Source organism: Malurus melanocephalus, unplaced genomic scaffold, assembly GCF_030028575.1.
Source record: "Malurus melanocephalus ecotype Western Australia unplaced genomic scaffold, MMel_1.1 scaffold_44, whole genome shotgun sequence".
Taxonomy (NCBI): domain Eukaryota; kingdom Metazoa; phylum Chordata; class Aves; order Passeriformes; family Maluridae; genus Malurus; species Malurus melanocephalus.
The window spans coordinates 2,483,317-2,506,208 of NW_026623276.1; the positions used below are offsets into that span (position 1 = coordinate 2,483,317).

Consider the following 22,892-nt stretch of genomic DNA (forward strand, 5'->3'; position numbering starts at 1 on the left):
CGGCTCCCCGGGCGCGCCTCGGAGCTGGTGGTGCCGCCGCCTTGGCACACCACGGGCACGGGAGGACAGGTGCCAGCGAGGGTCGTTCCGAAAGCTGCTGTGCGCTCCGTCCTTGCGGATCTTCAAAAGCCAGGCCCTGGGCAGCCGGCTGTGGGTGATCCTTAGGWGATCCCTCACTGRAGATATTTAASAAGCGTAATGAGCGCAATCRTGTGCCACSTGCTCTGAGATGACCCTGCTTSAGCAAGGAGATTGGACCACTATAGTACTTTTCCAACCTGACGCATTCTGCGATTCTGTGCTGCTTGATCAGGGCGACTGGAGAAGTTGACCTCCAGACATCCATTCCAAGTGCAGCTACTCTTCCCKGTGTGTCCAGGGAAGGCGAGGCCATCTTCCACAGTGCCAGAATTTCAAAGCATTACAGTTTATGTCCAGACAAGAGCCCTGTTCAAAGTAACGCACCAAAACACAGAAAGAATAGATACCAGCGCTAAACATGTGACCTGTGCAGCCTGCATTGGTGTTTCCAGTTCAAACCTTACCCTCAGACCACAGCAGGGACCTTYTCTTCAAATAAGTAAACACAGAGTCCATTAGTTTGGAAAAGACCTCTGAGATTGTCCAGGCCAACCTTTGATTGAACACCACCATGTCAATTAGACCATGCCACTTAAGTGCATGTCCAGTCTTTGCTTGAACACCTCCAGGARCAGTGACTCCACCATCTCCCTGGGCAGTCCATCCCAATGTTTAACAACACTTTCTGTGAAGGAATTTCTCCTAATGTCCAACTTTACCTTCCTGTCGCTCAGCTTTAGACTCCAGCAAAATAATGATTTCAAGTAATACTGGATACAGGCTGCTGCACTGATTCAATTCTTTGACTTCCACTGCAGTGCCATAAATGGCAATCTTTTACAAAGATCACTATAAATTGCAAAGAGATTGTCAAGTCATTAATCTTTGGTCAGTGAACCGTTGCCAGTAGCAAACCTGAATTATTAGCACTACGAGTTATTTTCAATGTCGTGGTTAAGAAAAAAAAATCGTAGCCAAGTGTTAGAACATTTGAGTTATTCAGTCTTGGATATCAGTACTTGCTATCTTGCTTTACTCAGAAAAAATAAGAAATGGCATTTTACATTTTGCTTTTTCTTATCCACAGCTGACTGCATCTTTGTTTCTGTTTTCTACTGAGAAGTATGTACAGTTAAAGCAAAAATACAGGCTATAGCAACATTTCTCTCTCATTTTGTGCTGGCTACTACCACAGCCCTTTGATTCAGAGGGTTTGGTCACTCTTGGAAGTGCAGATGTTTCGTTTCAGCCACCACAGTCCAAAGAGAAAAATCTCCACAAGCTACAGGGTGTAGGCTTGGGATCATTTAATACATRATGCAGTAAGTAATGTCTAAAATACAAGGAAAATTCTTCTTGCAGTCTTCATCTAAAGCAAGATGAAAATCATTATTTGAGATACGGAGCCTAATTTGCAGTGCTCTTGGGCACCTGGTTTAGGCATTGAAACATACGCAGGGATGATGCCAGGCCTCAGCAGGATGATTTGAGGCAGCTAGCTGRAAAGAATGCAAAATTCATGAACCTGTAATGGAGTACGAAAGAGGAAGCCTGAATCTGCAGCTCAGTGGGCAGGATCACCACTGTGATCTGCAGGTGCCACTTTATGTGTTTCATACAATGTCTACAGGAAAACTTACAGGTACTCTTGGAAATGCAAAACACCTTGCATCCTCTCCAGATCTCCCTGCAAAAAAACTACATGGATCTTGCTCCCGCTTGCCCTTTGCTTCTTTGCAGTTTTTTTTACAGTGGCCCAGATGCAACACAGTAAGTGGAGAAAAGCACCATCCCAACTGTTGCCAGCTTGGAGAATTCAAGGAGAGATGAGAGCTGGGCATCAGACAGGCCCAGGCTCACATGTTTATTTATTTTATAGTGAAGGATCTTGCCTCTGAACCAGTACACTCGAGAACCTGTACCAGTGTGTGGTGAGCAAAGCTGCTATGTTTGTGTTCAGCTGGKTGCAAACTCTGTGTGTTTCAAATGTGTCTGTCAGACTGGGCTTTTCTCACGACTGTGGTGGACTAAAAGTGCTTGTCTGTCTGTCTCAAATAGAATAGAATTTGTGTGGGAGGTACTCATGCAGCTGTCTAGGAAACTCAGCATTGCTTCAAAACTGTAAGAGGGAGGCTTTGGCTACCAGCATCACAAAGGATAATAGATTMTGATTTTTAAAAGCAGGTATGGGTTAAATGTCTGATGTGATAAAAGTACTCATGTTGTCACTTGAGAGTGTAGTGTAACTATTTTTAATCCAGAGAACACTCATTCACATGCTGGGATCTTGAAGCCCATTTTCACAAACTTTATTCAGACTATTTGTATAGGTGTGACTAGGAACTTCCATATTTCTAGCATTGGCCACTTAGAAACCATATGAATCCCCATCCTACATAACCAGCCAACCAGTGCATTGAACTTTTGAACATTGATTTTTCTTTTATCTCCCTGATAAATAAACCAAGAATTTCTTGTTGCATTTGTTGTGTCACATATTTTGGAATCAAGCGAGGTTTTGTTTAGTGACATAGGAATTACTTAACATATGGATTACCTGATAACAGGGGTATGATAAAGCATGCAAGCCTGAAAGATCATTTTTGCTCTCTTCAGAAGCATGTAGTCTCTAATTCTTGGAAGTGTCTCTATGTAAGTTGATTCCATACATAGCAAACAAACTATGCATCCTAATAAAAGCAAAATCATATCCATATTGTCTTGCCTATTTCAAAAGGTGTTTAAATGTTCCTGCTTTTTGTATGATACAAATTGACACTGATTTAAGAGCTGATTCTTTGGCAGAGATTGAAATTTCTTATTAAATACAGAATATCAGTAAACTGAAGAATGACTACATTGGCTTCCTCTAAACCATAATAAAATACTTTTAAARGTACAAATAATACTGTTTATTGTTCAAATAACATTCTTGTATACGAAAATAATAAAACTGTGCATGTAAGAGGTTTCAGTAGTGCCYGTTTCAGGAAAATTCAGCAAAAAGTGAGAACACAAGAGCAGTGTAATACTCAAAGCTCAGGCGTCTCTGAGCAGGTACTGTAATTCCCTTCCTCTTGTGAAAAAGCTAAGAAAAATTAAGCAAAGGAGGTTGYAATAAAGTCAAAGGCCATCTACATTTTTCAGGTCACTGTGTATCTTTAAAAGGCATACCCTCTCAGAATGAGAGAAAAGSCTGTGAAGTCAGTGTTGCTGAAGTAGCTACTGAGTTCAGAAGAGTTGCACAAGACAGAAATGAGCCTATATCCTGTTCACCATATTAGGCCAAGTTAGTAATGCGCGAGGTCCCCTCATATTCAGCTTCCAATTTAGTCAGCATGAAGCTTTCAGCAGTTAAATCACATTATGTTAAGCCTGCCTTTAGTCCACCTCCTTTGCCCTGYAAAACTGGCTCAGTTTAGCCTGTGCTTTAGTCCTAGGGACAGTTAATAGCACAGGCCAAATATGGCTCAAAGCTCTGGGGTGAAAACTGCTCAACAAATCCAGTCGTTGGGCAAAATATTTTCCATTGCTAAAGCCCGTCTGTGCAGCAGGTCATTTGCAGGAGCTTCCTGCATCAGGCAAAGTGTGATGGATGCACAAGCAGACATATCTGAACTGACTTTGGGTACTGATAAAGTCACACTAAAGATCACCAGCACTGATCTCAGTGTGCTTGCAAAACCTGAAAAAATAAAGGCTGTAATGAATGCTGTGGCTGTAAGTAGCTGATTTAAAGCTGCAGTCATGGTGATGACTACACTGCAGCCCACTCACCTCCTTGGGGGCTCATTTAGGCACTGACACGACTTCTCAAGGAATTGCAGACTGTAAGCTTGAGGTGCAAAGTGCTCTAAGTAATGAACACATTAAAATGCTCTATGAATAGGAGAGAAAATAAAGAAATGAGAGAGATATTAGTCATGACTTAGTACCCTCGGAAAAGTCATCTTGGCTCTTGATGAGGCGAAACATAGGACCCATAACAGAAATAAAAGTGACCTAGGCAATAAGAACTGCTAGCACAAGAAGACACTTTTGCATATAACAGATCAAAAGAGAATTTCCTATGGATAGACTCAACAAAAGTAGTATTTTTCAAACATCTGTTTGGCGAACATGTGTTTGATGTTGAAACAGTGCAACATRTACCTGTACATTTATAAATATGATTTTCCTTCGTGTGACCAGATTTAATAAAGATGTGATGCTCCAGGAATATGGCCTTGCCTGTTCAATGTATCCCAGCTTCCAAAAGAAGGCAGTTCTGCAGTTGCTACTGTTCCCTATTACAATGCATTTATAAGCACTGTAGTACTTCTCTTGGCATCTAGTGCTGGAACCCTGGGGAGAACCTGCTCCCACTGCCTGTGAGTGCTGAGTGWTGAGTAAGAAATGAGGCACCTGAATCAAATACTTGGTGCATGTTCTTGAACAAGCTAGAAATGGGAAAGGGGAGAGGAGGAAGCATGAATCACCTTTTGCAACCTTTGCAGTGGCTCAGTTTGATGGAGAAGATCTGGTCTGAAAACAAACTGCTGCAGGAGGAGAAGTAAACTGGATGGCATTGTCTGTTCCAGTGCAAATGCAGATGCRTTTGCTGCCAGCAGACAAGGGCATCGTTGTGTAAACAGCATAGACACTCCCAAAGTAACTTCTGCTGTATCTGGAAAGGGGGGGAGCTGTGAGCCCAGAGATAGATAGCAACTCCCATATCTGGTCACCATATGCCTCAGGCCAACCTCAGCCACAAGTGCATAGACAGCCCACGTCCCTGTATTTTTATGCTTTAAAAGTGCAGAAAAAAGCCYGTAAAAAAATGTATGGCAAAAGCTCACAAGCTGATTTGAAATCAAAATTCCACTGGAATGCTGAAAGCTTCATACCTCAGTAAGGACCATTTCCGTGGCAAATACTATTTTCCCATTTAAGCCACTTGGTGGGTACAGAAAATGTCAAGATGCCAGAAATTCTTCTTTTACCCTGGGAAAAGCATTTTTTTCCCACTATCCCAGAGCTTAAAAATGGCCCAAGTAATTCTTGTTGGAAATCCTGAAAAAGTCAAACAAATTTAACTCTAAGTCAAAGAAAAGCTGTGGAAAAAAAATTGCCCAAAAAAATGAAGCTTTCATAAAGACAGGAGTTTATTAAAGCAGAGCTAAAACATAATTTCCTGATGGTTTCATCTATCAGGATAGAAACATAAATAACATGTCTTTTGTATCTGTATATTTCCATTGTATGAATGGAAATACAAATAARTATGTGTTTCCATTAGAGTGATTATCATAATTTTAGGCCTCTTAAAAGCTATAATGAATCCAGTTTTCTACACTGCTGTTATCTTGTTAACTGTGAATCAYTTATGAGATTAATAATTTTTCTTCTTTCTTTCTTTTCTCCAGTTCATAACCTTAAGTGCTCTCTCCCAGAACAAATTTATCCCACCCCACCTTACTCCTACTTCCCTGACATACACATATCACATTTCCTGTGGCTGGATTAGTTTTACAGTCCTTGCTCAAATAGTTCTTCTGAAGACAAAAGTTAAAAGTAAACTGGGCTGAGTTTAAAAGTAAACTAGCTTTGATTGCCCTGGCTTTGTTTTTCTGTGTGCTGTCTTAAATATCTACACTCCCTGTAAGTGCTTTGCTCTGATGAAGACTATGAAATCCATAAAAAGCCATATTTTTTTATMTTGAGCCTGGGACATATTTAACAGTTTCAGGCCTTAACAGATAATTAACTTCTGAATTACACATCTCATAACTTTGCTGGTATAAACAGAGGGATCCATGTGATCCTTTTCTGGACAGAGCTGCAGAAGTTGCCATTCCTGACTCTCCATTCACAGTATGGAGATTCACAACACTAGTTATAGACAATTGCTTTTATACTGCAAAGCTTCATGAGAGTCTACGTCTTTTGTCTTAGATTAAATGCACTCAAATGCCATTAAATATGCAGTTTTTTTAAATGCATATGTTTCGTATTACTATCTTCTTTTTAGAAGATATGACTATATTCTAAAAAAAAAAAAAAGTAATTGACAAAATCATTGAACTGCAGGAATTATGAGCTCAATCTCAGAAGCCGTTTTTGTTCACATTTGGGATCTTTTAAAATTCTTCTATTAATCTCATGCCACTAGGCAATCAGTTGACTATATACCAATGCTACCATTGTTGTTTTGTCTGTAGAGCTCTGCTACTCTTAGAACACATCTATAAGGTTTGAGAGAGTCTAGTCTTAGACAATAAGGATGATTTAGATATTGACATCTRTTATAATTCTGTTTTCATTTGGCCATAACAACCCAAATCCCAAGAAATGAAAATTTTGTAGGTGTGATCATAGACAGAAAACTATGTGTATAAAAGTGTGAGCWAGGTCTTTCTCATCAAAGAGTTGTTTTTCTTCTTATTTTTCTGTCCCTCCCCTCTTGAAGATAAAGGACACCAAATTCCCTACCTTCCTGTGGTAAAATGCTATGCAAGTCTGTTGGATACTTCAACTCTTGATACTCAGAACGTGGCAATTTTATATCATTTACCTCATTATTTTGCTTCTTTATTATTACAATTATTATTTATTATCATTTTTACTTCAAATGCCCAGAACTGACTTGTTTGAAATGGAGAAAGGAGATAGGACAGAAGAACAAATGGACTCAAGTTGCATRAGGGAAGGGTTAGATCAGATGTTAGGAAAAAGTTCTTCTTGACAAACCAAAAGGATTGTGAAGCATTGGAACAGGCTGCCTAGGGAATTGGTTGAGTCACCAGCCTTGAAAGTATTTAAAAGATGTGCAGATGTGACACTTGGGGACACGATTTAGYRGTGGAYTTGGCAGTGCCAGGTTAATGTTGCACTTAATGATCTTAAAGGTCTTCTCCAACTTAAACCATTTTATAGATTCCTAATTTGATGATAGCAAAAATAATCTGATGAAGTGACAAACTAAAGGCCAGGAGCAAACCATTTCAGAAGTGTAGTAGATGCAAAGTAGTACGTTCTTGATGGAGAGTTTTAGGCAAAGGGGAAAAAGACCCAACTCAATTTGCTTTTCCAGAGTCAARTGAAGCCCATCCACCAGGACTGGAGAATGTCAGCATTGTCCTAAACTCCCTCTGCACCATAAGAATAGATGAGGCTGCTCTATAAAGCACTGGATTAAAAAAAAAAGTACAAGGTGATTGACTCATTCATGGCRCATGGCCATATGAATACTTGCAAAATTGCCTCTGGCTGATGTTCTAGAACCTTTTCCATAGAAACAAAAGGTACCGTGGCAAACAAGCTGTCCCTCAGCAGTCTCACACAATGAAAACAAAGCTGGCAACATGCATATGCAAAGCAGTATTTGTAAAGAGTTACATCATTACACCTTTGCAATCACTCCTTTTTTTTGTGCCAAACTTTGGTGAAACTATGGAATAAGAATAGAGTAAGTTATTTTAAACAGATTGTTGAACCTATAAGTACTATGTCCAAATTATTATGGAGTTTGAGTTTGTTTTGATGAAAATATCTTTTATRTACTTCCCAGCACTCCTTGGTGGTGGCCATGCCAGCATTTTGTATTCCTATGAAGGTAGCAATGTTATACTGCTTGCACTGTAAAATATCCACAGCAACTTAGACCACATCCACACCATGCTGAGGTGATGGTACAATCCAGCTGGCTGAAATCACAGCAGGTAACGAGTTACCTGCTAGTCCCAGGTCATAAGACCAGAAGTTTATCCTTTTGCCTGTCAAGRTGCATGCAGAAAAGGGGCATATAACTGAAATACCTCCAGACTTACCTGAGCTAGTTTCTAGCCAGCTAGCTGAGGCACCTACAGTAACACTATCAGCCTCCACAGATCATCATGTTACTTGCCCAGGCCCCAAACCCTATGTTGCTGCAGTTTCATGCAATGTTCCATGCTCAGCTGGATTACACCATCACATCTGCTGAGCACAGTGTGTCCATGGTCTGAATTCCTACAGACATTTCATGGTGCTGGGAGCATAAAGCTGCTACCCTCACATGGGTAGAAAATGATGGCACCATCACCACAGGGGCCTGCTGGGAACTGCTTCAAGTTGGATAAACACAAGACCTTTTCACAGAAACAAACTTGAACTCTGTTATAGTTTGGATATGGTACTTGCAGTTTCAGTAACTTGAATATAGTAAGGCATCCAATTATAAAAAATCATGCAGTTATAACAGTCAGTGGTTAGTGATGTTATCTGTACTTTGGGCAGCTATGGTAAGTATTTCTTGTGGCCAGTATTTCTACTATTTGATGACCACATGATTATTTTTGGTTAGTTGTTACTATTTCCTTCTTGACTCACTTCTAAAAGGCACTGAAACCTCACAGACTTATCACGCACATAGCAATAACTGTCCTTAAATCAGTTTTGCAAACCTGCATCTGGAGCATCCCCTACCAGAAGGGYATGTGCTCTGCCTTTTAATAAGTTGAAGTCCCCTGCTTTTGTTTGATGTGAGCCATGAGATCCAGCCTTTCATTTGGGCTTCTTGAGAATGGAATGAGTTCGAGAGARGTGCCTGCAAAACACTGGAGCTAATGCCACATGATGGGAAAAAGAGGAAAGAAATGTGTGTCTTGTGCAGTGCACGAGACAATCAGCTATTAGCCACCATTCTTCTCAGMTGGGTGGAGGTTTTAATCCCCCTAYCTCACCCTGAGCAGCCAACAGATMATTTCACAGCAGTGATCTTTATAGCATCCATGTGAGCRTGGTGGGGCGCCTTGTACTTCTGAGCACACATTTCGTTAATGTCTTTTTTCATGTCCTGATCAGACTATTGCAAAACCCCACAGGCAGACTCCCCAAAATGAGTCATGTYTGCCGGCAGGGATGTCTGCAAGATGTCTCTGCACAGAGGTGCAGAGCTGCGCAGGAAGCRTGGGAGAAGACCACCCTGGCACAGCACAAAAGCTCATTTATTAGAGAGAATGCTTTAGTGGAACAGAGAGGTCTGCCCCAGGGGGCAGTCCATTCACTTCCAGGTAAAATGGAGTGGGTTCATTGTGACCTCCAAAGTCTGGCTGCCATTAGGGCTGCCCCCCTATGAAATACATCCCCCCTTGCATCTGCAGAGAGTTGAAGTTTTGCTCTGGAGGGGTAATCCCACAGTGGAACTTGGGATAGTGGAACATGATCTGCTCTGCACCTCTGGGTCCCCAACCTTTTCTTCCTTGTGACATGTTCTGATTTGTCTGGTTTTAGACCCACTGTCTATGAGATTTTTCCTGTACATCAAATCTGGGAGAAGGAGCTGCATTACTCATACATAGTTTCAAAATTGTGGGCAAACTGGATGGTTTCTTGCTCCCATAGACATATGACTTCATTGCCTCTGTCTTCCCAACTTCATGCACTAGCAGGGCTAGATTTATAAGGTGATCCTCTGCTTCAGAGGCCTTATCACCAGTTGAGAAAGAATTCCTTCCTTATCACCTGTTAAGTTGAAGGATCTGTTGGGRCAGCCAAGTGATATCTCTTGGTTTCTGTCTGCCAGTAAATTAGCTGCATTCAGTTTCAATAACTTGATTTTTCTCAATGTTCATTCGTTTTTTTTGTTATTTAAATGAGAAAAAAATAGGTTGGCATGGCAAAGTTCACACCCTCTTAAGCTTAGTAGAGTAATACAATAATGAATAATACCTTGATATTGAGCAAGTGAAAAATATTTTCCACTCTGACTCCAGAGCTTTTCCACAGCACAGTTACCTAAGCAATTTATTCAGGTTATTAATGAATGAGTTGTGATTAGCAGTATAGTATTAATTGCTGAAACCCTCTGGTTTGCTGCTTTTTATCCATAAAGGATAAAAAACTTTCAGGCAGCCCAGGTCATTTCCAGCCCTACAATTTAAACTTACTAAATTACTAGGCCAAATCTAYATTCAGAAATTGTTCCATCCTACTATATGTGCTTCCTCACTCTGTTTCCTTGCATTCCTTCCCTACTTTTCCCCAGCATGTATTGGACAACTTACATGGAGAAAAGAACATCTTTAACAATTATTTTTATTTTTTGAACATTTATTCCCCTGTCAAACAGACAAACAAACACACAGAAAAAAATACCAAAAACCCCAAACGCACKTCCCCCAAATTACAAAGCTATGTGCAAACTGATACAGAGAAATGGTAATGCAAATTTACCCATTTTTCACACTCAATAGCTGTTTCTAGTACTSTGCCTTTGTCCTTAGGATTTAATTAAATCTCTCACAGAAAACAGAATTTGCTAGTACTTGACCTTTGTTTCCAGAGCCCCAAAACACAAAAGGCATTTAGAATCAATGACAAGGCACAAAACACAASGCACTCCATTTAGTGCTCAGGGCAGCACAATGCTCATCTTTTATATAGAGAGACTCTGGGTTAAAAAAGGATTAAAATTAAGCCATAGTATTCTTTTCTAGGTTGTCGCTTGAAGAATCATGACCACGGCTGTAAGCCCATTATGTTATGCAGTCCATCAGCATATGATGCCCCAATGCTCCCCCCAAAGTAATYTTTTTCTCACTACATAAACTGTATCTCCACTCTTTATTTGCCTTCACTGGTTTCCTTCCTGTCTTTTAATTCCTCACTTCGAGCTCCTCATGCTCTGCTTGAAGACCAAACACAAATTCCTTGCTCCCATTTCTGCTTCCCCTTCCTCCCATCCGGGCCGCCTACARCCAACTTAGCTTCAACAGCCTTTCTGCTTTTGTTTCCCAGCTGCTCTCTCCTGCATCTCTTCAGCTGCTCTTTACACCACTTACATCCCTTTCCTACGTGGCTTTTTGCAGAGACTCTGCACACTTTTTCTTCCTTTTTCTCTCACTGATTTCTTGCTGGATTTTTGTTTTCTTCACTTTGGTGTTAATGGCAGAGAAATGGTGAATTTATGATAAATAGTAAAATTTTAATTCTTGCAAAACTCATTGAAACATCTGAAAGTTAACACTCAGCTAAAACAAAAGCTGGTAGAAAGCTAATTAGGGAAAGCATGATGTTCAATGGCCTTGAACTATGTAGAAAAAGGTCACTGAGAAGCTACAGAGAATACTTTTGCCTCTGGTCACGTTAACAAGGGACAGTAAGCCACACATTAATTATATTCCTTGAACTAAAAGGCATTTCAGAGATGAATCTCAGCCCTTGCAGGGTGGCTCACAGTAGGAGAAAGGTGTGCTCTGCCTGTCGCACCAGCCAGCCAGGCCTGTAACAGTTCCTCCCATTGCCTCTTGCTCATTTACCATCCCACAGGCTGAAAGGAAGCCCGTTCACAGCTTCTTTCCCACGCAGTGGCAGGCTACACCTCTGCCTACATTCRTGCAGCTGGGAAACGTTTGTCTGCTTCCCTGAACTAAGAAGTGTTTCTGTCTATTAGAGCATTGTCACTCGACACAGCTTGTAGTCCCAGGGGTCACATCCTGATTTGGCTTAACTAGAACCTGGGCATTGTTTTGGTTTGGTTTCCTCAGGATTTTTTTTTTTAATGTGGGAATAGAAGTGAATTTAAGAGAAATAATTGAAATAATTTAATAATAACAATCATTAAAATTATATTGTTACTCAAGTTTTTGCCACCAGTATCCTGCAGAAGGATCACCATGTTTGCTTTGGCATTTTCAATCCCCCCATAATATTGGGGMCTCCTGCCTCTTGGGATGCCTTCAGGGATACCTGGTTCCGATACACATGGTGCAAATCACATATTTTTAAGCTTTCTGTAGGAAAAGCAGAAGGTATCCCAAACTTATGAAAATGAAGAACACTGGGAGAGATGTATTGGCAYTGGTGTCATTTCCATCTTCCCGTTGGTTAAACTGGTAAAGATTATTTTTTTAAGAACAACTAATTCTGTAGGTAATTGGGAAAATCAGGTTTTAAACCCACRACAGTAATTTAAACAAATTCCCATAATCGATACAAAGTCTGAGAACTCTTAAAGGTTCCTTTCAACCCAAATTATTGTACGATTCTATGATTTGCTGTGGTCTTAAACACACACACACAAACATATATATATATGTATATATATATGTATATATATGTATGGAGGAATCCACCTCTGCCTCTGCTGGGCCTTTCCAGCAACTCTGTTGGCAGGAACTGTTTCGAGGATGTGTGAATCACTAAGGTGTTCCCAATTTCTGCAGGCTGTTTTACCAGGTGCCAGACAAGCTGCAAGGCTACAACCCCCAGCTGGAGGGACTCTGTCTTGCTCATGGCCCTCTGCCGGGCTCTGCACAAGCAGGGGCCTGATTCCGCAGACAGATGAAGGAGGGAAAGGCAGATGTTCTCCCGAAGGAAAAAAAGAAAGCATGAACGGAAGACACATCCTGTACCACGACTGCACATGCCCACGGAAAATGCTCCACTTTACTCTGCTGCAGAAGCTGCCTCTCCAGGACTTGTATTTCATTTGATTTTCCTATGACCAGAAAYAGCAAATAACCGATTGGGAATCAAAACCAATACCCACCCCTGAAACCCTCCCTTTGCATTTAACAGAAACCAGTTGTTTTTCTGCAGCATTTTTACGGTAATCTATTAAGCTATTTTCAGATTGCTCGAACCAAGAATAGCAGTGAATGTCAAGTCCTTCTGTGCATGGCCGTGCCCTTCATTTCTCTGTGACATACATCTCCAGGCAAGTATCAGGCCTCGAGAACTATATCAAATGTTCAGATCAGGAAATGTTATGTCCAAGAGGTAGATAATTTCCCCCCCTGCTGTTTCCAGAAATACACAATATTTTACAACCCAGCTCCTCTGCTTCTTCCCATCACATATGCCAGTCACTGCTGTTTTCCTTATTCTGTCTTTGTCCAGAGTTTTGACCTCTGATTGACTTTGAAGTTTACATATGAGGAAAAACAGTCAGGCAGCTGCTAAAACAAGAGCGGAGAGATCAAACGGTTCTGAAAGAATTAAAAACAAACAACTTTTATCTTTTTCTTTTGTGTTTACCAATACATTAACAGATCCAGATAGATGGAGAGATAAACAAATGCACATACATATATATTTAACCGGTAACATTGAAAAATTGTGTTAAAAGAATATTGTTTAGATTAGCACAACTGAACATTGTAGGATAAGGAAATTAGAAAAATTAGGAAATGCCAGATTAAGATTTCTATGCTAATTTCTTTCTGCCACTGGGTGTGATTATCCTGTGTTAATACAGAATGAGGCATGCATCCTGTGGGAAAGTCTAAAATATGCCTGTGTCATGGAAGGGTTTGTAAGAAAGCATATGCACATGGGGATTGGCAAAAAAAGATTGCCCAGAGGCTATTAAATTTGCCATTTTCTAATGCWTCAGGAACTGACACTGTAACTTAAGTGGCACTATTTTATGACTGGGGCATAGGGAATAGGATGTTCTAGCTTGTTTTCAMGAGAGAAAAAAGCTGGAGGAGGAAAGTCCCCTGTGACATGTACAGAGAGACACAGACTCTTGCCTTTTATTGAGTCATTGCAGACATTTAATAATCAGGATTGGAGTGTCAGGCATAAGTAGGGGTTATTTGGACCCTGGAGCTGGAAGACCACCTAGTAGAAATCAAGTTTTGTTTCCTCTACCGTACTAAACCTTCTTAAGCTTCATGTCCATTAAATTGAGTCCAGAAATTTAATTCTSCTCTTGCAGTACAATTTCTCCTGATGCTTCATCTCCTATTACTGTTTCAATGTCAACAAGAACTCGGGTCTTTAAAACAGTGATGTTGCCCAATTACTACACTGGCAGACTGCCTTGACCTTTCTTGGAGAAACCAACAAGAGAAAAGTRGTTTCTAACAGTTTCCATCTCAATGACTCTCACATAGAAATTCACAGAACACAGGAAAAATGTTGTCTCTGAGATGAATGACTTTGAATTTCAAAGGTCTGCCGAAGGTAATAAAGATGTTAAAGTTTACAAAAGATGTCAAATTTCACASATACCTAAAAAATATTTCTACCTAGTCTGTGCATTCTCCTGCCTCTTGATACTGCTTGTACATTTAAGATAATTTCCATAGTCAGTTAATTCAAAYCTGCTTTCTTCAATTCTTAAAAAGCAGGAAGTTACAGGATTAAAAACCTACCAAATCACAACTCTGTGTGTCAGTTTGCTTTTCTGCCATAGATTAGACATTGTCTCTTACATAGGATATAATACACTATAAAAGGGCCAGTATGGTTAAATGGAAATACATTCTCCTGTGGTTTTTGGTTTTTTTTTTTAAATGCTGAATCTCCCAGATTGTTAAGATAATTTTTGTAGAGCAAAGTAGCAGTATAAACAGAAGTAAAATTTTCTTTTCAGTATTAGCTTCAGAGCTGAAGCAGTTTGTGTAGYTATCTTTTCCATCTATCCCTTGGGCATAAAGGCAGTGAAAGAATTCCTAAAGAGGGGAAGGAAATTGCGTTGGTCAAGATCAAATTGCAAGCATGCATAATTTGATGTACTGATGACTGTCCACCAGATATCACAGCAGGAGACTTGCCAAGATGTTAATTGTCCCAGGGACTGGAGTTTGATTCTTAACAAACATCGGCTCGGTTTCATTGTGGAATGAAAGTTATGACAGCTGCAAAGACTGCTTGTCTTAGTTGCATGCACAATAGTAAGTAGCATTGAGAGAAATCCTGACTTTAAATGAAAATGTCCTCTGCTTGCAAYAGTAGTTATTGGTAGTGTTACTGGAGAGAGAGGAAGTGTAACTTCTTAGCTTCAGTATGTAGAATCGGTACAAAACTCCAGTCCTGACTTTGTAGCTTCCAGTCAACTCAGACTCCAGGAGAGCACATAATTTCATGCAGCACTTTCCAGTTTTGAAAATGATGGGTTGTATCTTACAGACAGTCCCACCGTGAAGTCCTTGTGTAAAACAGCTCMAAGTTGTGTTTCACAGTCTTTGCATGGAAGTCTGCAGGTTGCAAACCAGGCATATTGCAGGTTGCTAGATGTCATTTGTCACCTGTCATGTCTGGACATATGAGCCAACAAATGGACCAGCTACTTTGTTTACTGTTTTTTGAAGCAAAGAGGTCAGTCAACAGCCCATTAAAAAGACTTACGGTGAATAAAATATTCCTAAATACAGAAGACTCTCTTAATCTGACTTGTGTTAAGCAAGCCTGCTATTCATCACCCCAGTGCTGAGCAGTGTACATAATGAGAAGAAATACTTCTCCATTTAGGACAGAAAATTTTCTCACTTTGAAAGCTAGGATTTTATCCCAGATATTAAGAAAACTCTGACTGCACCAATTGTAGATCTGCTGCTTGTGCAGGGAGCCTTAGCCTCATACCAGTCAAGTAGTTGTTGTCCAGTTGGTGAATGATAAGGCCTTTCTCTCTGATATTTCCCCTTAACACCAGATGGAGAAGAATCATTCAAAACAAATGTTACACTGTCTGATTTGTTGTAGCTGTTACTGTGGAAATTGTACACATGGGCTTGGATACTGTCTTTGGCTGAAAAAGATTAAACTGCAGAGGGAATAACTGGAAGTAACAAAGCGCTATCACACGTATGCTGGATTACTGAAGCRTGTAGGTGATCAGCATTTCCCATGGGTACAGTAAAATAATGTCAAGTCCTTTTCTCCTAGACATAATTCTTGCAAACAAATATAAGGGCAAATAACAATAAATAATGTTGAGAATAAATAAAGATCTCAAGCCAGACGAATTACTGGGCTGTAGTGGCTGAAAGCTGAATTTTCATCAGGAGTACATCCAGATATCTAAAAATAGTTTGCATTTCAAAGCTCTGTACATCCCATATTGATGATGAGAAGTAACAGCCATATTGTGGCCTTTCCATCATTGCTACTGGAATAGCAATACTGGATACTTGTGTATCTGCAAGAGATGTTGTCCAGCAATCTCAGTTGATCAAACTGTTAAGCATTTTCTTCCAAAGCAAGAGAACTTGGGATCAGCCTGGAGCTCAAGCTGGAGTGATGAGTTGTGATGTGGGTAGAGCAGCTGTTGATCCTGTTTTTGTTTCAACTGCTGCTTGCAAGGAGTTATTTATCCTGCTACACTTCACAGGCTGCTCCAATTTGCCATAAGGCTTTTCTTTCTTTCTACAGCATTCAAAAGAGGCAGGTATGTAAACTGTCTTCTCTGACTACTCTGAATCACATTAGCCTGCTCTTTTTTGTAAGCACACCCCATAGTGATAACCAAGCTCAGTGTGGCTTTATTGGCAGGCAGCATTAGTGTGCCTGATCGTCCCCATGTGCACGTATATTCTGTGTTCAGCACCTCTTGGAGAGCTTATACCAGGGAACAGCTTTAACTCCAGCCCCAGGGCAGCTCTTGAGGCTCCYCTGCTGCAGGTGCAGGGAGGAAAAGCCCCCTTACCTGCCCTCTGGGGGAKGCACAGCCTGTGAGAAACCTATACAGCAGGGAGGCCATCCTCTAAGAAAAAAATCTACTTGGACAGTTTTGTTTCTAACTGCCAGGGAAAATACTGACATTTATCTGTGGCACTGGTGCCAAGTTACATTTAGGCTTGCTCATGCTCAGGAACTTTTTGGCTTGGAGAGAGAAAAAAAAGAAAGCAGCTAGGCCRCAAAGCTCTTCRCTRCCTTTCATTTTGTCCCTCTGRGCTGCTGCCTTTTTCCTTACTCCACAGCAATTCATGTGGGAAGGGAAAGAAGTGACTATGGGAGAAAAGCACAACAGAAAATGGAAGCAGGAACCTGCATATTGGGGCATGGTGACCAGTGAATCTACCAGGATCTGGCAATAATACCCAGGGCACCATAACCTACACTAACAGCTAGGAAAATTATGTGCTTCCAGGTTTGCTGGCCTGTTTGTGCTCTTCCTGGGAGATGCTGCTTGGTGTGAGCACTGCTGGGCACCTCAAAAGAGTTTCTCCATGCACTGAGTACTTGCCTCTGGGAGGTTAAGAATTTTGGTTTGCATAAACAGTTCATATTTTATTACTATAACTTACCCAATCATAAATTTAATTTCCAWTATTTCTTTTATTACTATAATGTGTTATGTATTTTATGTAAATATATTTGATTCTCTAACTCAAATTTGGATTGCTGGCTTTGCTTTCCCAGGAAGGAAGAACCCTTGTTTGAGGAGAGTGTGTATCCACCCTCTGAKGAATTGCCAAAGGCTTGAAACCCAGGTTTCTCCTACACTATACAAAGTGAGGAAAATGCCACTGATGATTATTAYCTTGAGCTGAACTGAGGATGAGCAACAAAATCTGAGGTGAAAAGGGATGAATATGTTTGCTCTCCCATCCTGGTCTCCTCTTTGCTCTCTCTTCCAGAAGATGTTGGCCTGGGTCAGTTTCTGTTTTTCTGAAAGGAGCTTGCCCTGGGACACTGGGATAGCTGAGAACAACTGCTGAGCAAAGACATTCCACACTTCAGTTTGAGCAAAATACTGTTTACCCCATTCTCACTCATTTGCCTCTCCCATTTCCCTGTTTCTTACTGGAGGCAATGGCTGCCTGAGGCATGGGAGTAACAGCAGATCCCTCAGCTGCAACAGCTGTCAGACCAGGAAGGGCACACCAAACCCCACAGAGTGTACCCAGAATCCTTGGAAGTCTRCTCTTTGCTGCAAAATCCTGTTACCCTGCCCAAAGCCCCTTACACCTAGGGAGAGGCCGCTGCATGGTCTGTCATTCTTCATACAAATACCCCACACTGACTAGGGCACTCTGGCATTTACTTCCAGGTGCCACTGCACAGCATGCTTATGCAGAGCTAGAGATTATCCTCTTCTTACCACCACCCTGACACTGCTTTGAGACACAGAGGATCCCTATGGATATCTGAAGAGGGAGGTCTCTAATTGTGRTTTCTGCTCCCAGATGTGCTGGTGCCAGCAGAAGTGTCCCTCATTCATGGGAAAGCACAAAAGAAAGAAGCTCAGCAGCTAGACCTGTAGATGCCTGAGCTCAGAAAATCTCAGGGGCTCAACTGCTGGCACTTAGACTTGGCTTTGAGTGTCTGTCCCTCTCCCACCTGCCCACAGTTCTTTTCAGCCTTGCCTGTCTTCTTTGCAAGAGACAACGGGAGGCTTGGGCCAACAAGTTCTGCTTACACTTAGTGGCATGGATTGAGTGCTGGTTCGTCAGGACTGGTTTCTGCATATCTGTAAGGTTACTTATTCATCATAGACACCACCACCCATGGTGAAAACCCAGGTTCTCACAGTGGACCATAAGGGAAACTACAGCCTGCCACTGCCCAGGCCAGATATGTCAGTGGGATGGCAACAAGAGCAGGAAAGCTCAGGAGGGGGAGCCCAGCTAAGCAGCCCTGGGCATGGCATATGTGTGAAGGYAACTCTGACCTGCATTCACAAACCATCCTGGCTTCCCATATTTGTGTTTTTTGAATCCTCCCACTTTTAAGTCTAACACATAAGATTTGCTGAACCTGTCTATGCCAGCTACATGGTGTTCAGACAGTGGATCCAACCCATGTATCAGCAAATGGGCTGTGCACTGGCAGCTGCTGTTTGGGCCTGCCTTTCCAATTGGGAGCCAGATGCTTTTGTCTGTGCACTTGTGCGTTAACATGGCATTGGAGCCAGTGTACTGAGGGTTGTTTCTACTGCGTGAAGAACAGTAGAACCACKTCTACTGGATGGAACCACTTCTCCCTTGAGTTGGTTGCAAGAATGTTTTCTCAGATGGAGCCGAAGCCAAACATGAGAAAGCAGTTCCTTTGTTTGTCCTTACCAGCTCCTACCACACACAGCTCAGCTAAAGAGGCTCTTAWTTTCAATTTAGAAATGTCCCCTCACACACACATTCCCTGGTTTCCTCCCAGACCATAGGATCAAATAATCTTTTGTGCCTTTGTTTCACAGTTTCTTCCATCTCTTCTGYTTTTCTTTCAGATATTTCCAACACACACTGAAAGTTGTGTTGTCACAACTTCTCACATGTGTCTTGTATGTATGGTCCACTACAGGCATTGACTTGCTCCCGTGTTTGGGATAGAGATTGCTGTTGTTTGTGTGGCCTAGCTATATGGAGATCCCCTATGGAACTACCTTAAATAAGGGATGACAGTTAGTCAAATATAGAGCCATGTAAATTTTTAAAAAGGCAAGTTATTTGAAAACTGGGAGAACAAGAGGCTGGAAAGCAGCACCGTGGAAAGGGACCTGGAGGTCCTGGTCAATGTCAAGCTGAACATGAGTCAGCAGTGCCTTGGCCAACTGTGTCCTGGGGGGCATCRGGCACAGCATCACCAGCCCAGCAAGGGAGGAGACTGTCCCAGCTCTGCGCTGGGGCAGACTCACTTCGAGTGCTGTGTGCAGTTTTGGGTGCCATGCAAGGAGTGGCTGAGGTTACTCGGTTTGTTTAGCCTGGAGAAGAGGAGACTGAGGAGAGACCTCATCACAGTTCTTCAACATCCTCATGAGGGGAAGTGGAGGGGSAAGTACCAATCTCYTCTCTGGTGATCAGTGACAGGACTCAAAAGAATGTCATGAAGCTATATCAAGGGAGTTTTAGAATGGATATTGGGAAAAGGTTCTTTACCCAGCAGGTGGTTGGGTACTGGAACAGGTTCCTCAGGGAWGTGGTCACAGCATCAAGACTGCCAGAGATTAAGAAGATTTGAACAACACTCTAAGGCACATGGTCTTGGCCTTGCCCTGTGCAGAACAAGGAGCTGGACCCAATGATCCTTGCAAGTCCCTTCCAACTCAGCATATTCTATGATTCTATGATTCTATGATTCTATGATTCTATGATTCTATGATTCTATGATTATCAATGTTCACTCACAACTGTCCCAGACTGCTCACCCAAAGTTAAAAGAAACTTTTTGCTTTGATCCCCATGTTTTGTTTCACTTAGAAGGATGATAATCCTTCACTTCACTAGAATAGAAAGATAAAGAAACATATGTGAATCTCCCAGACATTGTAATAGTGAGAAGCATAGAAAAGCCTAGSAAGAAGCTGATAGTTTTTCCTCTGATAATGGGATTTGGGTCAGGCAAATATTTGATGCAGAAAAACTCAGTTCTACCATTACTTTTTTCTTTCTTTTCCTGCCAAATATTTAGCCTATTTCCTGATATTGTGAGACCTGGGGGAATGGTTATGGTAGAAGGAATCATGCCACCTCTATCCCATTACAGCAGAAGAGATCCCCTATTCACTAGGGAGAATCTACTGTGGGAATCTCCAGTCAGTYTAAGTTCACACTCTGCATGCATAAGCAGAACAAAATTGGCAGGCTGAACAGTCTGTCCCTTAGGAATTTTGACAGATGAAGATAAACTCAATTACCTTGCTTTTTCATTCCAGTTGGGTTACTTGTGCTGTGTAACTAAGTACATCAGCATCTGGAGTAACGCTAAACAACAGGAGAAAACATTTTCTGTGTTGAAACTAGAATTTTGTACAGCATTTRTAACTTGCAAAAAGTCAGGAGGCTGGCTATACTTTGTTTCCCACCATCYTGAAAAAAAMCAAACAAACCAAAACCAAGGTAGAAGGGTCACCATTGCCAAAGGYTGGGGTTTCTTCTTTTGGTATAGCTAAAAGGCTGATAGCCACTTTGCCTGTGAACCTTCACAACTGAAAGATTTAGAACCAGCTCCTGAATTTTCCTTACCATTCTCTCACCACCAGCATCTTTGCTATCCATCAATCTGCCTCATTGCTGAAAGCTGAAAACACAAAAGTAAACATTAATTAATGAGGTTTGCACCCAGGAGTGGTAAACAAAACTGCTCYCCATGTATGCGAGCTCTCGAAGGGAAACTGCTGTAGGAAAACAAATCTCAGCACAGTAAGAACAGGTCTGCCTGGGGTGTGTGTGTGTGGAGAATGGGAAGAATATTTTCATTTTTCTGACTTCATRATTAGGGAATGATGAGGTACAAAATCTTTCCTAAATGTCTTTGCATGTCTTTCCTAAATGTGTCCCTCCAGTTCGAAAATACATATTTGCCTTATCTTTGTTTTCCTTGTAGCTAGAAGCAGAAGTCGATGCTAATCTGATTCCTTACTCCTCTGTAGTTTGGGACATTTCAAATCCATAGTTTTTGTTCTGAGATTTTGTCTCAAATGGAGACAATTGCGACTTTGTCTTGGACTGAGAGAATCAAGACTTTGTCTAAAATGCAATAATATGGTGCACACTAAACAAAACAAGTCTTTGTGTACCATTGTTATCAAAACATTGTAGCAGCAGGAAATAGCTAGACATGGACTTTCCTTTGCTAGTGAACTGCTACTATAGATCTGTTAAAGTTCAACTCATTATACTTTTAAATCCTATTACAGTAGCTGAGTGCTTTGACAAAGAAAGAAACAGCCTGTTAGACRGTTCTTTGCAAAATAGTAATGCATATATTAAATCAGTATGTTCTCACCTTACCGTGTCCTTCATTCAGTCCACACTTCTCTGAACGTGACTTTCACTCCTGCGCCCAGGCGTGACCTCCTCCAGCCTGCCCAGCGGAGCATCACCAGGAGCAGGCAGGAACCGCCCTGGCATGGCAATCTGGCCCCCCTGCGAGCTGCACGTCAGGGACAGGTCCACCCCTTCGGCATCGGYCACCAGAGCCCAGCTCAATCCCAGTCTTTCAGGAGCTGCTGTGAGTTGTTGGTCGGCAGAAACGCCACATGGTTTAAAGCCTGTGGCAGAGTCTTCTCTCAGTGCTCTACCCTCCGCAGGGCTATGATCTGAAACAAATGCAAGCTCTATAAAAGCAGATCTCCCTAGCCATACATTCAGGGATGGATTTTCTTCTCTTCTTCTGCTGCTCAAATCAGGGAGAGGATTAACTCCTCTGAAGATMATAGAGCCAAACCAYCACAAGCCAGAGGAGAATCAGACTRTAGCWCTAAGTAAGAAACACCTATTCCTATTACTTCCTAGACTTTTTTTGTTGCAAATATATAAATCTTTGTATTAGCTGACTTCAAAGATCATAAAGCCCTAATTGTATCTGCAGATTACTAACGCAGTGTGCTGCTGATGCATAAAACACGCATTTGATAGTGCACAAATACACTCAGGCTGGGCTTAAATTTAGCTTCAACCACACAAAAGAGATCTTTATAACTAAGAATGATGGGAAGAAAGATCTCATTCCAGACCAGAAGAACAACTCATTTTTTCACTGATCCTGGATTTGGCTGACCTGACTTAAATGTGACCTAAGACATTTCTTAGTGCTTTGGAAATTGCATCAACATACTTGGGTTGGAGATGCCACAGTTAGGGAAAAAAATGGAGATTCTATTTTTAAAATTCTGCTGTTCCTTTTTAAAATAGATCAGTGAAGCATAACTTTTCATATAGCTGTAATTTTTCAGGCTAAGCAAACTCCAGTAATTTCAAAAGCAGTGGGAACAAGGGGTCACTTGGGGCCAGCCAGGAAAAAAAATTAACTCTTTGCTCTTTTCCAGTACAAGTTTTTGTCATGTTATTATTGTTGAAAAGACKCTGTTAATAACTGAAAAGGTAAGCTTTTCCTTGCAAGAAACACAAACTGAAAAAAATGTAGCACCAGTGATTTCAGAGAACATTAATGAGGAAAGAGAAACAATAAAGGGAGTTCAGCTGTGCATTTTCCCAGTACCTATCACTAGAGCAGGACTAGATTTTGCTAAATGACATCTGTCACTAGACAGCTGCTGTCATCAAGATACTGCCAGGAGCTACAAACACCTTTCAGCAGCAGGAGGCTATCAGCCATGGAGTGATCAGTGTACAAGCTTTTCATGGCATTGCCTTCAGTGGTGAGAGCCTTTCCCTACTAAT

At 41.4% G+C, this 22,892-nt stretch overlaps 1 long non-coding RNA gene across 1 annotated transcript; it reads right to left on the reverse strand.

The window, feature by feature from the left end:
• Positions 1-16,706: 16,706 nt before the first annotated feature.
• On the reverse strand, positions 16,707-22,074 carry LOC130572903 (uncharacterized). The gene is made up of 3 exons (XR_008965270.1): positions 21,496-22,074; positions 20,405-20,787; positions 16,707-17,485 (listed from the first exon to the last, which is right to left on the reverse strand). It is a non-coding gene; the product is annotated as an uncharacterized LOC130572903 (long non-coding RNA).
• Between the last annotated feature and the right edge of the window lie 818 nt (positions 22,075-22,892).